Source organism: Oncorhynchus tshawytscha, linkage group LG23 (assembly GCF_018296145.1).
Source record: "Oncorhynchus tshawytscha isolate Ot180627B linkage group LG23, Otsh_v2.0, whole genome shotgun sequence".
In the NCBI taxonomy this organism is placed as follows: Eukaryota; Metazoa; Chordata; class Actinopteri; order Salmoniformes; family Salmonidae; genus Oncorhynchus; species Oncorhynchus tshawytscha.
The window spans coordinates 26457272-26471298 of NC_056451.1; the positions used below are offsets into that span (position 1 = coordinate 26457272).

Genomic DNA, 14027 nt, shown 5'->3' on the forward strand with positions numbered 1-14027 from the left:
AAGAGAGAAAGGAGGGAGATGTTGAGAGAAGGAGAAAGAGGTTAAACAACAAGTAAAGGAAGAAAGAGACAGTGGAGATCATGGAGAATAAAAAGAAAACACAGACACAGATCAGAAGTACAGAGTGCATGTCCACCCCTCCCACATGCCACGGAAAGAGGTATCTTACTTGAAACCTCACCATTCACAAGAGGTGTTTGGGGCTTCTTGGTGACTATTCTGGCTGTAGCATTGTTCACCTGCGCAGACAGAGGGTACAATTTCTCAGACAGACAGACAGACAGACAGATATTCAAGATAGACATACTATAGATAGTTATTCCTCACTTCAACCTTCCTCCCTCAACGATCGTTCCGCTCAGTTTTTCCCTCGCTCGGTCTGCCTCCATTGCGCCTCAAAGGTCACGAACCCAAAACCCTGAGAGATGGAAGGAGAAACATTTCTGATTGTCCAACTTGTCATTGTCTTGGTAAGGCAAAAAATAATAGGGCAACCAGGTTTAATTAGTTCAGTTTGTAATTTCTGATATTGAGTGGTCTCTCACCTTTGACCCTCTCTCATTAAAGATAATCTCCACATCCAGGATCTTGCCAAATTGCTGAAAGACAAAAACAGATCACAATCTTGTCCACAGGTTATCACTGAGGTTGTAAGAGATGACATAATGTTTCGTAGGATGACTTCATGTCTTGTAGGATAATAAACCTGGACATAACCACTGGTTGTGTCTCTCACCCCAAACATCTGTCTGAGGTCCGGGTCTCTGAGCGGAAGGGGATGTTGGAAACGTGGAGACGCTTGGGCTGGGCCTTGCCTGACCCTCCTCATCGCTACCACTTCCTGCTCCGCCCCCTGATGACACTGACACGCTCAGAGCTTGGGAGTCAGAGGTCACCGGAACCAGGGCATCGTCCTGGGGAGACAGAAGAGGAGGAGAGAGGAGAGGAAGAGAGGAAAAAGAAGAGGAGGAAAATGAAGAATAGAGGAGATGAGGAGGAAAGAAAGGAAGTGAAGGAAGGGGAAAGGAAGGAGAGGAGTGAAGGAAGGAAGGAAGAAGAGGAGGAAGAGAATAGACAGAGGAAGAGCAGGAGAAGAAGAAAAAGAAGGAGGAAAGTATGAGAAGATGAGGAGGATAGGACAGAGAACAGGAGAAGAAGAAAAAAGGAGGAAAGGATGAGGAGAGGAGGAGGATAGAAGGACAGAGAGCAGGAGAAGAAGAAAAAGAAGGAGGAAAGGATGAGGAGAGGAGGAGGATAGAAGGACAGAGAGCAGGAGAAGAAGAAAAAGAAGGAGGAAAGGATGAGGAGAGGAGGAGGATAGAAGGACAGAGAGCAGGAGAAGAAGAAAAAGAAGAAGGAAAGGATGAGGAGAGGAGGAGGATAGAAGGACAGAGAGCAGGAGAAGAAGAAAAAGAAGGAGGAAAGGATGAGGAGAGGAGGAGGATAGAAGGACAGAGAGCAGGAGAAGAAGAAAAAGAAGGAGGAAAGGATGAGAGAGGAGGAGGATAGAAGGACAGAGAGCAGGAGAAGAAGAAAAAGAAGGAGGAAAGGATGAGGAGAGGAGGAGGATAGAAGGACAGAGAGCAGGAGAAGAAGAAAAAAGAAGGAGGAAAGGATGAGGAGAGGAGGAGGATAGAAGGACAGAGAGCAGGAGAAGAAGAAAAAGAAGGAGGAAAGGATGAGGAGAGGAGGAGGATAGAAGGACAGAGAACAGGAGAAGAAGAAAAAAAGGAGGAAAGGATGAGGAGAGGAGGAGGATAGAAGGACAGAGAGCAGGAGAAGAAGAAAAAGAAGGAGGAAAGGATGAGGAGAGGAGGAGGATAGAAGGACAGAGAGCAGGAGAAGAAGAAAAAGAAGGAGGAAAGGATGAGGAGAGGAGGAGGATAGAAGGACAGAGAGCAGGAGAAGAAGAAAAAGAAGGAAGAAAGGATGAGGAGAGGAGGAGGATAGAAGGACAGAGAGCAGGAGAAGAAGAAAAAGAAGGAGGAAAGGATGAGGAGAGGAGGAGGATAGAAGGACAGAGAGCAGGAGAAGAAGAAAAAGAAGGAGGAAAGGATGAGGAGAGGAGGAGGATAGAAGGACAGAGAGCAGGAGAAGAAGAAAAAGAAGGAGGAAAGGATGAGGAGAGGAGGAGGATAGAAGGACAGAGAGCAGGAGAAGAAGGAAAGGATGAGGAGAGGAGGAGGATAGAAGGACAGAGAGCAGGAGAAGAAGGAAAGGATGAGGAGAGGAGGAGGATAGAAGGACAGAGAGCAGGAGAAGAAGGAAAGGATGAGGAGAGGAGGAGGATAGAAGGACAGAGAGCAGGAGAAGGATATAAAAAAGGTTTCAAGGGAAAGGCAGAGAAAGAAGGGGGGAGATTACAGAGAAAACTAAGGACATGTTGCCAATTGAGCCCATCCTCTTATAGCTCCTGCTACCAGCCTCCTCTGCTGTACACTAACAAAATATTAGGCTACATAGTCATGTTGATTCAGTTATAAAACCAGCCAATACCGAAAGTAACAGCTTCCCAACAGAAATACTTTGGAGGAACTGTAACTAAATACAATATCATACTGAACATAATTGTGATGAATTATACTTAGAAATTCATAATAACCTTGTAGTTCAGGTGACATAGATTATATAGACACATAAACAGTAAGCCTGCAGGAATACATTTTCATAATATAATCTCATTAAAATGCCCTCATGCAAAACCATACAGGATATAGTAATGTGCTTCAAAACCAAAACATCCACTATCCCAAAATGCACCACGATGCCAGTGTCTGTCTGTTGGTCCTCCAAAACCAAGGGATTATATGAGTCCAAACAAGAAGATTAAGATGAAAAAATATTACACAAAAATGAGTGAGCGAGAGCAGTGGGGGAGATAGGAGTGGGGGAGATAGCAGTGGGGAGATAGCAGTGGGGGAGATAGGAGAGAGGGAGCAGAGTGCAATGTGAAAGGAAGAATAAAATGGCAAAGAAAAAAATAGCAAAAGTGAAAAATATCTTTAAATTGAAAATCAAGGTGAATGCAGGCTTGAAAGAAGTCAGATACATATTAATGCAAATCAAAATACAGGTCCTAATATGCAGAAATGAAAACAGATATTATTAGCATTATAATATAGGAAGGCTGATAGAAAGAGATGTGCACAATGTCCTCAGAGCAACGATAAATAATCAATTAAACAAAAAGATAAAGTGAACAAGGCAGGAACTTGCGCAAAAAGCTTGGGTTGGGGTGAGGAGTGGGAGCTGGGAGGCATAGTGCCGGGCAGGGTCAAAGTTGAATGTTCTAAATGTCAGTTTGGGGTCACGGTGCTGCTTTTTTCTGCCAAAGGTTAAAGATCATTACTCAAGATTCTGAGGGGGCATGTATTAATAAGTGGGGTAGAAACAGAGGGAGAGGGATAGAGAGACACATTCACACAGAGAGAGAGAGAGCGAGACAGCTTCACACAAACACATACAGTACATACAGGCTACTGCTGTGTTGTTATATACTGGCTTCCCATGGCAGCATGGTTCACACAAACACCACCTCCTCATCATCCCACACACACACACACACACACACACACACACACACACACACACACACACCAGAAACATGGGAAGTGGAACAGTGAAGAGAGGGGAGGGGGAGTGGAAGAAAGGGGTGGGTGGGTTGGGTTGGATGTTGGTGTCATGTCACGATGCAAAATTGATTTCTGAACCTGGCCGATATTTCGGGGGTCACCCGTTCGGCCTCCCCCGTTGACCCCACCTCCATGATGTGTGGCGGCGTCTCAACTTTCCCCGAAAATCAGGACGGACCTTGTAAGTCAGGGGCTCTAGTGATGGAATATATAAATGTGGCCATAAAAGTCAGTTATGACATCAGAAAGAGCTGCTGAGGCAGGGAAAAGGACTTCACAGTCACAATGCATTGACCTTGATTCACCATTCACCTCTGTCTTTGTCTAGACTAATAACCTACAGTATATAAAGCCTACCAGGACACTGGACATAAACATACATGTTCATGTTTTCCTCATTATAAATTCAGAAACTAGGCCTTGTTCCTAATGAAATTACATAAGATCCCATCAAATACATGTCATTTTGTGCTAAAGGCTATATGAAAATAAATAGTAGGAAATATTGAACCTTGATAACTTACCTAATAACATATGCCATACAATATACCAAAATACATTTAAATTATAATCCTACATTTACATACTGTGTTGTTCCATTCTCCTGTGTTTTTAACTTCTCCTTTCTCAACGTTCTTTACCCCGACCCCTACCAGTAACCCAGTGCATGATCTTACACAGACATACTGCATGTTAACGGCTTTGGGGTTACCTGCTCTATTTCCAGATAAATGGGAGAGGGAAAGAGAGAGAGAGAGATGGGGGGGATTCACTTTCAAAAATGAATCTCCTCTCAGCTGCCCCTATCTGCTCTGCTGGGTGCCAGAGGAGATTCCCCTACATGGGCACAGGAGTGGAGTTGGGGAGCTAAACATAGAAGTAGCAGGGTCCTCTGTGTGTGTGTGTGTTCTATTGTACTGACAAAGAATTTCCTCAAACTTTGTATGACATGTTGTTGTTGATTAGAATAAAATCCCCTCCTAGAAATATGTTACAAACAACACGTGATTCCCCCATATACACATACAGTAGCTACATATCTTGATTACAAAGTATCTCTGTCTCTCTATCTTTCCTGGACACTACTTCTATAGTCCCACACCTCCAGGCTATCATGTTGTTCTTACCGTGCTAATGGCTGCCAGAGTGTCAGCCCCTTCGTGTTGCGGGCCCTGATAGACTCTGAGCTGGTGATGCTCCTGGTACTCTGAGTTGGGTTGGGCGGAACTATAGTCTAGAGGAGGAAGTCTGCCTGCAGGTGTGGGAGGAGCTTGTCCTGGTGGAGGGAATGAGGGAGGCTGGGCATAGACCTGTGGGAGGGTGGGGTCACCACTGCCGGGGCAGGCCTCCTGCCCAGGGCCTCCCTGGGATTGAATGAGAGAAGAGAATCAGTCAATAATCAATCAAAATAACATTGTCATAGTATCTATCCAACCTAGCTGTAGGATAAACCATATTGAAATTGTAATAGTGGTTGACACTTGTTATAAGAAACAAAATAATCAATTACTATCACCAGATTATTCATGAATTACATTAAAAATATACCTTTTCGATTCACAGCATACTGCCCATAGAATCATCTCTAATGTAAGCACAAAGACCTCTGGCTTCATAAAAGTAATAAAAGTCAAAGACTCTTCATAAGAGTCGTTGAGTCTAAAATATCACCTGGGAAATGTCTTATGGTTGAGTGGTGCTGGGCAGTTTAGATTTGCACAGCTGGTACAAAACTAGAGGACCTTAAGAAAGATCCACACAGCAGACTCATACCTACAGTACAGCTCACTATGATACGTATACTATTCCTTTTGAGTATTCATTCAGGATTCAGCATCCTTTGGAAAAGAGTATCTGGCAAATATCCAATAGTTTACCACTTATGCCAACTTAATTGTAATGAAAAATCAACTCAGCACAAAACTGATCCCAGACTAATACCTTCAACATCATCATAATCATCTAATCAATGTACCAAATCCATTCCAATCCATTGATTCTTCAATGTACCAAAATAAACAACAAGAAAGCAGAGTTCACACAGTGACGTGACCAATTCTCACACAATGAAAATGATCGTGGTGACACAGACACAACAGGAGAATAGATGCTTGTCTTACCCCGTCACTGCACATCTGATTCTCTGATACATTGTCCAACAACTGCCACATGTTTTAATGCCGGCTTCCACCCGCCCACTACACCATAAATTCTACTTAACCACCAATCACATGACAGGAGTGCTGGGGGGAGGTGGAGCTGGGGGGGCTATGCCAGCTGTGGTCATTTGTACCTGTCAATCACTTTTAATATTCCTATGCCTTGTAAATATTCATATCATTCCAATATCTTCTTTTTGACCAGACTCTTTGAAGAGACAAAAGCAGGCAGGAAATATTTGGGTAGTTTTATATCTTTCACATTAAAACACAGTAATAAACCCTTATATCTCTACTCTGAAACTGACCAGCGGTCAACCAGAAGATTGGCAGAGCCATTAGAAGATTTTTATGTTGTCCTTTACAGTTGTAAACATAGTAAGTGTCAAGGCCTATATATCAGACTGGCTGTAATTTAATACAGATTCATGTTGTTCTCTCCAACCTCTTCTCCTCCTCCTCCCCCTCTCTCTCTATCTGTCCATCAGCTGTTGCACTCATTGAATGGGTGAGATAGGACTGATGGTGAAATTGAAGAGGGCGAAGTGGGGGGAAGGTATGAAAGCTGATCTGATCATTAAACCTTGTATGATCAGCTGATTCTGATACGTAACGCAGGGAGAGTGTCCTACATTCTCATAGGTCTAAGAAGACAGTGTGGCTACTACAGGTAAAACCGCAGCATCAAAGGTCTCACTATACTAAGACATGAACTAACACTCGCACTTGTCTTTTCCTACTAGCACTGACTTTGCTGATAACTTCATTTATTGAGGAACAACGTAGTTGCTATAACTGTGATGTGTGTTTGTCCCAACTTGCTATCTTAAGATGAATGAACTCACTAAGTCACTCTGGATAAGAGCATCTGCTAAATGACTAACATGTAAATGTAATGTTAAATATAAGATATACTATCTTAATTCACTAGGAGTGGAAAAGGAACACCTCGTCTGTGTAGGTCTCAGATTCTTCCTATCAAACATCAGGGGTTTCAGTACAAAGTACAGGATTTCTCTTGACAGACCACACAGGTGTTCCTCCTATACCTCTGAAGTCTTACTTTAGAAATTACACTGGGAGATGGTCAGGAGTGAGACTGATACCATCTAGAATGTATTAGGTCTCTAGAATAGATTTACAGGCATATCATTTACAAGGTTAGTCATTTAGCACATCATCTTACATATAGTGCTTTCAAATGGGCCAAAACAACAACTATATAAAAAATCATAGTAAAACCTTTAAAGATAACATGCTTTTACATGTACTACTCTGCATCCTGTCTGCTAATATTGGAAGGCATGTGTGTTGTATATCTGGGTTTATTCCAGGGTTGACGCATAATAATTCAGAAACTGTCCTTTTAGCCATCACATGGCAGATCCTGGCAATCAGTACACACAGTAACTGGGCCATGTTAGAGGACATGTCAACACCGACACACATGCCTGTATTGTGTCCCCGCCCCACCTCACCCCCCAATATCTGACCTTCCCAAGCTCACACCATACATGGAGAGTGTCTGACAGGGGAGATAATAGAATCTATTTGATATTAGCACTGGCCACCTTCACACACTCTCTCTCTCTCTTTGTCTTCCACTCCCAGTACAGTATTACATTGTCAGCAAACAAACATTATACACAGTATCTCTCCATGTGTCTCAACTTTATTCCTTGCAGTCTTTTTTTGATTGCCATTTGTTCCCCTCTGTCCTTCCTCCCCCTATTCAGCTGTCAGGACTCAGGGGCAAAGGTCACCGGCTCTGAGACAGGTGGTTGCTGGGACAGCTGCTGGAGGATTTACACTCCGAAGATGACAGGAAACTGCTGATGTGCCCTTTAAGAGAGCTCATAAAGCAGGGGATACAAACGCACAGACAAAAACACTCACACACCCTATGGTCTACTCTATTCAGTATGTTTACACTGAGTGTACAAAACATCTTTCCATGACACAGACTGACCAGGTGAATCCAGGCGAAAGCTATGCTACCTTATTGATGTCACCTGTTAAAACCACTTAAGTCAGTGTAAATGAAGGGAAGAAGACAGGATAAAGAAGGATTTGTAAGCCTTGGGACAACTGAGACATGGATTGTGTCAGTGTGCCATTCAGAGGGAGAATGGGCAAGACAAAATATTTAATAACGGAGTATGGTAGTAGGTGCCAGGTGCACAGGTTTGAGTGGGTCAAGAACCGCAACAATGCTGGATTTCATGCTCAACAGTTTCCCATGTATGTAAGAATGGTCGACCACCCAAATGGTCGACCACCCAAATGGTCGACCACCCAAATGGTCGACCACCCACATCCAGCCAATTTGGCACAACTGTGGGAAGCACTGGAGACAACATGGGCCAACATCCCTGTGGAACGCTTTTGACACCTTGTAGAGTCCATGCCCTGACAAATTGAGGCTGTTCTGAGGGCAAAAGGGGGTGCAACTCAATATTAGGAAGGTGTTCTTGATTTGTACACTTAGTGTATATTTACAGTACAGTAATATGGAACAGGTAATATGATCATAAACACAGATCGTCAGACATTTTACTCAAACCAAATCAAATTTATTTGTCACATACACATGGTTCGCAGATGTTAATGCGAGTGTAGCGAAATGCTTGTGCTTCTAGTTCCGACAATGCAGTAATAACCAACGAGTAATCTAACTAACAATTCCACAACTACTACTTATACACACAAGTGTAAAGGGATAAAGAATATGTACTCCGCTGGTATGTTCTGATCATAGCACAGTACACTGGTCCTCATCCCCCTACTTAGGCTACACACTATCAGGATATCAGTGTCCCCCTTATCTGCGTGACAGGGAGCCTTCTCTCTCTGTGTTAATCTACTTTTCAAGGAACAGGCTAAAAATACAGGGGCTGTGACACAGAGAGACAAGGAAGACAGATTCCAGACACACATCATATCTGTGCTGGCATTCACCAACGGGTTGTCAGGGACTCTGTCAAACACACACACACACACACACACACCTCTGCTGGCACCACTGAGACCTGCAGATTAAATATAACTGCCAGTGTGTCATTGCAATTAAAACAAATGGGTTTGACCCTATCAACAGTATTTAGGCCTAGATGCAGCTGTTTGCAATCTCATGACACAAATCTACACTGGCAACCAGTTGCTGTGAACAACCACACCATTAAGCTGTGAACTACTCTGAACTAAACATCATCATTTGGATTATTTTGAAATCTAGTTCAATAAACCACTTTGCTATCATCATCATGACAAACACAAACTGTATCATTTATAATGTGTAATACTGGGCCTGAATAGATTTAATCTGAATGTCCCTTTCCATTTCACAAACAGGCCCTCCAACCTGTTGTTTGTGTCATGATGACATGTCATTCCCCGGGCCAGTGATTCAGCATATCCAGTGACTCAAAACCAAACTATCTCAATGACGCTTGAGATGAGAGCCATGTATACAGAATTCAATGGGGGCCCATGTTCACACCAACAGCTATGCAGAATAGTTTGCCCATCTCTGTATGTGGCTCTGGGTCTACTGACAGAGTACCAAGAAAGACATCCAATGCTACACACCCGGCCTAAAACATGGTAGGAACCAGGAGAGAGAAGGAAAAGGCAAACAGAGGGATTGAGAGACAGAGACAGAGGTAGATTACCTGTACTAGGCTGGGGTAACATTGGGCACCCTGGGGATAGACGGGCAGTCCGTAAGGCTGAAGAATCATTGTAGGAGAAGAGAGCATGGTGCATAGCCCGAAAACCACCAGGACAGAGGGAACGGTGGGGAGATGGGAGGACAAGAGAGGGTGAAGGGGGAAAGGGAGAGGATGGTATGCTCAGAGGAGATGAAAAAAAACAAGGTAGGAAAATCTAAGAAGAGAGTGTAGAATCCAAGTGATGAAAACACAGAAGGTCCAAGTGAATGAGAGGAAGAGCTGTAAAGTCAGAAGGATAACTGTCAACAGTCAACCTCTCAGCTTAAAACAATTAAAACAAACTCCCTGAACTAAGAAACAGTCAGCCTGTCTAGATAGGAAGACAGGAAGTGGCAGAGAAGTTAGAAAGAACACTGCTGTGTGTCTGTCAGCCTGTCAGTTGGTCGGCCTGACAGACAGAAACACATGTAAAGGGTCCCGTTTCAGGGTGTTATAAATAGTCCCCCCTCTCTCTCTGCCACCTCCACCCCCTCTCTCTCTCTCTCTCTGCCACCTCCACCCCCTCTCTCTCTCTCTCTCTCTCTGCCACCTCCACCCCCTCTCTCTCTCTCTCTGCCACCTCCACCCCCTCTCTCTCTCTCTCTGCCACCTCCACCCCCCTCTCTCTCTCTCTCTCTGCCACCTCCACCCCCTCTCTCTCTCTCTCTCTGCCACCTCCACCCCCTCTCTCTCTCTCTCTGCCACCTCCACCCCCCCCTCTCTCTCTCTGCCACCTCCACCCCTCTCTCTCTCTCTCTCTGCCACCTCCACCCCCTCTCTCTCTCTCTCTCTCTCTGCCACCTCCACCCTCTCTCTCTCTCTCTCTGCCACCTCCACCCCTCTCTCTCAATCTGTCAATTAGCCTACTACTAGGTACCATATGCACGCTCTTCTGTTGTGAGTGCACATGCAACATGTCGTTTGAGTGGGTGTGGTGGTTAGTAGGCTATCACTTTTCTAAAAGCATTAGCTACCCTTACAAAAAAATGAATGAATCAACACACTCAGACTGGTCCATTTGTTGTGTGTACATCTCTGCTCTCTGTCTCCCAGTAGCACTGACAGTGGTGGCTGTCAGAGATTTGTGACAGCTGGGTCTCTTACACACACACACACACACACACACACACATACACACACACACACACACACACACACACACACACACACACACACACACACACACACACACACACACACACACACACACACACACACACACACACACACACACACACACACACACACACACACATACACACATACACACACACACAGCCCCTACATAGGATCCGGGCTAATACACATAACGTTACACGTTTTTTAAAAGATATTTTCTAAACAATGTTCAATAACCAAACAGAGGCGTACACAACAGCTCACAAAATAATACATTGCATACCTAGGTGATTCAACGTTCATTCCGTGTAGTACACTAGACTAGATAGTTGTTTGTAAAGTTAGTTGTTCTTGTTCAGCAAGTAAACAGAAACGGTTTTAGTTTGACGAACAAAGCTGTAGTTGTAAAGTTGAACAACAGGTGGAGGTATTCCACCAACTGCTGCTTTGAAGTGGCGTCGTCACATATTTTTGGGAAATGTAGTTCGCGGGATCCATATAAATAATGGAGAGATCCAATTTGACTTCCTCTTTATCGTACTGGCCTGTGGGAGACAGGTAATAACTTATTATGCTCTTTAGTCTGTCTTGTTTTTCCATAGAAGTAGGGTCGCAATATTGAGAAGTAATGTATTTATACGTTTAGTTGTGCAGTTCGGTTACACCGACCAATATCTTGTGTATATTTTTGGCTTAACTTCTGCCTTATTCGGTCATGTCAGTCGTCCACGCACTGTACAACGTGGTTAGCACGCTAACGTTAGCTAGCTAGTAAGAGTGAGCTAGCACCGGTGAGGCCTGACGTTACTGTGCTGTAGTTATCTCTGCATCTTAAAAGCTTTACACTTTATCAAACTACATTTACAATTTGAAGTTGTGTAGGTTGAGAAACCAATTCCATAATATAAATGTTATTTGACGCTACTTAAATGGCTAACACGTTCCCACTTGGTTTCGCCAGCCAAATTACGGAGTACCACTATCGGAGCCTGTCAGTGAACCGTCCCTGATCCATACAATTAAATGTACTTATATTTTGATAATAGCGTAACTGCCTTATTAAACATGTTAAGTATTAATGGGTGTATGACTTAAGATGGTCTGCAGAATAATTAACATGGGTTGAAATTCAGTATAATCACTTGTGTAATCGCAATGTTGGAACTGAACAGCCATATCAATTCTTATATTCCTCAGGCACTTTGATCCACCATGCCCGTTGCCAGGAGTTGGGTTTGTCGCAAGACATACGTCACCCCCGCCGCCCCCTTCGAGAAGTCTCGTCTTGACCAGAGCTTAAACTTATCGGTATGTGTGCAAATAGCAGGTTTTGGTTTATATTGAATCTGCTGTTCTCTAAATACCGTGTCATTTTTTTCAGTAAATAAACTTTAATCTCTCAGGGGAGTATGGTCTGAGAAACAAGCGTGAGGTGTGGAGGGTGAAGTTCACCCTGGCCAAGATCCGCAAGGCTGCCAGAGAGCTGCTCACTCTGGATGAGAAGGACCCCAAGCGTCTTTTGAAGGTACACCACAGCTAGATTGTTCTCTGAACTATATTTGCCTGTAGAAGTCCTTTGAGCTGTTAGCTAGTGAGATCGCCAATGATTTAAATATTCGATATTCAGATTGTCTGTGGTGTCAAGAATTCCTTGTGAAATGAGGCCGTCAGTCAGATTTCCAGATGCCTTAAATCAGGAGTATTCAGATTTTACCCTAAGAGGTCCAGATTACTGCTGGTTCTACCTGAATTAATTGTACCCACCTGGGGTTCCGTCTCAATCAGTCCCTGATTAGGGCCAGATTAACGGGCCCTACTTTGTGATCAGTGACTGAATTGCTGCAAGTATCCTGTCTCCTAGGTAATGTTCTGCTCAGGCGTCTGGTGAGGATCGGTGTGCTGATGAGGCAAGATGAAGCTCGATTACATCCTGGGCCTGAAGGTGGAGGACTCTTTGGAGAGGAGGCTCTGTGACGCAGGTCTTCAAGCTGGGCCTTGCTAAGAGCATCCACCATGCCTGTGTTCTCGTCCTGGGCCAGAGGCATATCCGGTAAGCTGTTGATGTTCACTAGGATGGCCATGCTAGAAAGGACAAGTCGGTAGATCGTTACATTGGTCTGTTATTTTAAATATGCTCTGAGTAACTTGAGTGGTTGTTAAACCATTTGTAACATGTACATTTCTAAAATTATCTTGCCTATATTAACACTTGTAACTGAGGTGAAACTGCACAACTCACGAGTTACTTTCTCGCTAATCCTTAGAGGGCCTCACAAACGATAGCTCATCCCTGAGTATGGTCTTTAACATTTCCAGCAAGGTCATCGCAACAAACCGTATACCTTGTCAATGACTGCCCAGGGCCAATCCTGCCCATCAAGAGTAGGCAAACCAGTTTCAGCAAGGTCAATGCAGTAACAGACTGTATACCTTGTCTATAAGACTGCCCAGAGCAAAGCGAGAGGCAGACTGCTACTGTCTTATTTGCTGACAGGTAATGTATGGAGGATTGCACCTCAAGCAGATGTGGACCAATGGTCACGGCAAACTGTCAAGTGTGTTTGACTTGTAAGGCGATTGCATGGTCTTCAATTTAGTTTGGTTAGTACTTTACCTCATCAGTCAGGCCGATGATTACAATTAATATTCAGACTTCCTGTGGTGTCAAGAATTCCTCGTGAATGAGGCCTGTCATTGATGCCAAACTATTCCCACGTAGATGGTTATTTGTCTATGATATTAAGTGGGGAGGAACAAATCACTCATTGAGGTCTTTTCTCTCTCCAGTGTGCGCAAGCAGGTGGTCAACATCCCCTCCTTCGTGGTGCGCCTGGACAGCCAGAAGCACATTGACTTCTCCCTGCGTTCACCATACGGTGGCGGACGCCCCGGCCGTGTCAAGAGAAAGAATGCCAAGAAGGGCCAGGGTGGTGCTGGGGGAGCTGATGAGGAAGAGGAGGATTAAAATGGAGGCTGACTGACACTTCCTGTTTTTCAATAATAAAAACATTTGACCACAAATTTAAGTGATCATTTTTACTTGATATGTGGTGGAAACTAAGTTAGGTAAGGTCTCTGCACAATGGTTGACTTCATGTAATGGCTACATTAGGGTTATAGATGTGATTGCTGGACATTTATAGGGATAATGTAATTCTGACTTGCTCGGAGTTTGCTATGGGAGTGACTAAACAGGTGTAGAGTAGACGAACTGAACTGCTTGCTTATGGGCTGTTCCCAACAGTGGAGGGAAATAAATGAAAAGTAACACTGACCAACCATAACTTGACTAGAGACATGGTACCAGGTTGTATGGGGTTAAGGAATGTAAGTAGGTGGTAAGTGACTAGGCAATTGGATGAATGGTGACAAGTCAAGAGGGCAAAAAGGGTGAATGCAGATCATCT

At 44.0% G+C, this 14027-nt stretch overlaps 3 pseudogenes; 2 read left to right on the forward strand and 1 right to left on the reverse strand.

The window, feature by feature from the left end:
- The window catches only part of LOC112234879, a 16328-nt pseudogene extending 6404 nt beyond the window's left edge, over positions 1-9924 (reverse strand).
- Positions 9925-11817: 1893 nt separating this feature from the next.
- Positions 11818-13641, forward strand: LOC121840632 (annotated as a pseudogene).
- A 276-nt stretch (positions 13642-13917) lies between these two features.
- The window catches only part of LOC121840644, a 10444-nt pseudogene continuing 10334 nt past the window's right edge, over positions 13918-14027 (forward strand).